Source organism: Orcinus orca, chromosome 13 (genome assembly GCF_937001465.1).
Source record: "Orcinus orca chromosome 13, mOrcOrc1.1, whole genome shotgun sequence".
Lineage (NCBI taxonomy): Eukaryota > Metazoa > Chordata > Mammalia > Artiodactyla > Delphinidae > Orcinus > Orcinus orca.
Window position 1 is genome coordinate 12,126,844 of NC_064571.1, and position 2,141 is coordinate 12,128,984.

The 2,141-nt window shown below is 41.3% G+C and overlaps 1 long non-coding RNA gene across 1 annotated transcript; it reads right to left on the reverse strand.

Annotated features, from left to right (window-relative positions):
• Positions 1–966: 966 nt before the first annotated feature.
• On the reverse strand, positions 967–1,606 carry LOC117198712 (uncharacterized). Its single transcript, XR_004479933.2, has 3 exons — positions 1,445–1,606; positions 1,228–1,359; positions 967–1,144 (listed from the first exon to the last, which is right to left on the reverse strand). It is a non-coding gene; the product is annotated as an uncharacterized LOC117198712 (long non-coding RNA).
• Positions 1,607–2,141: the final 535 nt, after the last annotated feature.

Genomic DNA, 2,141 nt, shown 5'->3' on the forward strand with positions numbered 1-2,141 from the left:
CTCTTTCTTAAAGTATAAACTTTGTACGTTATCTTTTCTATCAGACTGATGTCATTTACATCTCTATTGGACAAAAGTCATATGCTCTTTATTTTCTACAAGTTAACAGTAAGTAGTAAGTCAAATAAAGTTGTGTTTGTAGAGAGTGAGATGATGCTTGAGTGGGCCTGGTAGGTAATGCTCTAGTATGACCTTGAAAAGACACACAGTGTTGGTGGGAATGTAAATTGGTGCAGCCTCTACGGAAAACAGTATGAGAGTTCCTTAAAAAACGAAAAATAGAGTTACCATATGATCCAGCAATCTCACTCCTGGGTATATATCCAGAACAGAAGAAAACTCTAATTCAAAAAGAAACATGCACCCCAATGTTCATAGCAGCATTATTTACAATAGCCAAGACATGGAAGCATCATGGATGTACACTGACAGGTGAATGGATAAAGAAGATGTGGTCTATATATACAATGGAATAGTACTCAGTTATAAAAAAGAATGAAATAATGCCATTTGTAGCAGCATGGATGGACATAGAGATTAAAGGCAAATATCGTATGATATCACATGTTGAATCTAAAAAAATGATACAAATGAACTTATTTACAAAACAGAAATAGACTCATAGAAAAGAAACATGGTTACCAATGGGGAGAGGTGGGCGGGGTAAATTGGAAATTTGGGGTTAACTGATACACACTACTCTATATAAAATAGATAAAAAACAAGGACCTGCTGTATACACAGAGAAGTATATTCAATATCTTGTGATAACCTATAATGGAAAAAAATCTGAAAAAGAATATCTATCTATCTATCTATATATACATATATATATATTGATATATATATAACTGAATCACTTTCTTGTATACCTGAAACATTGTAAATCAACTCTATTTCAATTAAAAATAAAAGGCACACCATAATTATCCCCCCCACCCCTTTTCCAGGAATTGGACAGTTTTTCTTAACGACATCATCTCCTTTAGCCTTTTCATTTTATAGGTGAGGAAAAGGAGGTGCATGGCGTGGCTGTGACTTGCGGAGGGCGGCACCGACCTTGAGTATTTGAACTGGAAATAAAGGCACTCTTGATTTGGGGTCCTTCAATTTCTGTCTCCTGGAGTTGGGATATTATGAAACACTGTGGGAGAAATCAGCAACAATTACCCGGAGCAAGACAGCAAATACGAACCACCTCACTCCCATAATTGGGGCTGTACTTACCTAGCAGGGTGTCAGCGGTTGAGCCACCCCAGGCAGAGCACCCCTGGCCACCTAAGCATCATTATGCAATGCCATAAGTGCTGAGCTGTACTGTGCACCGGTTTCTCAAACTTGTAGCAATAGCAGAATCACCTGGGGTGTAAACGAAAAGCTCTGGTGTTTGGGCAGAATTTAGACCTAGTGAGTTAAACCCATTCCCCTCACAATTCCAACTTACTAGGTTTAGAGCTGGGCCTAAGATGAAAGAGATGCATATGGCAAGGTATGGAGACGGAGCGCGGAGCTCCCTTGCTCTCTGAGGGTGCCACTCTCTCAAGATCTCCACGCGTTCACCAGCCCAGAACTTCTCCAAACCCCATCTTTTGGCTTCATTACATGAGTATGATTGATTAAATCACTGGCCATTGGCAATTGATTTCAGCCTCCAGCCTCTCTCCTCTCCCTGGAGGTCAAGGGCGGGTGGCACTGTGAAAGTTCCAAACCCTCTAATCAAACAGTTCCTTTTCCTGGAAACCAGCAAAATCACCTCTTTAACATAACAAAGACACCATGATTGCTCTCCATACCTAGGACATTCCAAGGGTTTTAGGAGTTCCGTGCCAGAAACGGAGACAAAGACCAAATATATGTTTCTTATTATGAATCACAACACATGGTTGCATATTAGCTGGGCTGCGTCCTAAAGAGGTAAAATAGTATTTAGCTGAGTACATGAGATATCAGGAGGCAGGGTTCCATGTACGGACTTTCCCCTTACTGCTCGGAAATTTCCCCCTGTCATATGGGTTGGTAACCAAATCTCGTTCCCAGGCTACAGGGGAAGAGGCACATACCATCTGCAGGGGTTGGGCGTGGGGTGGGAGTGGGGCAGGGAGGACAGAAAAGACCAGTTTTCAGCATTACAGTGGTGAACC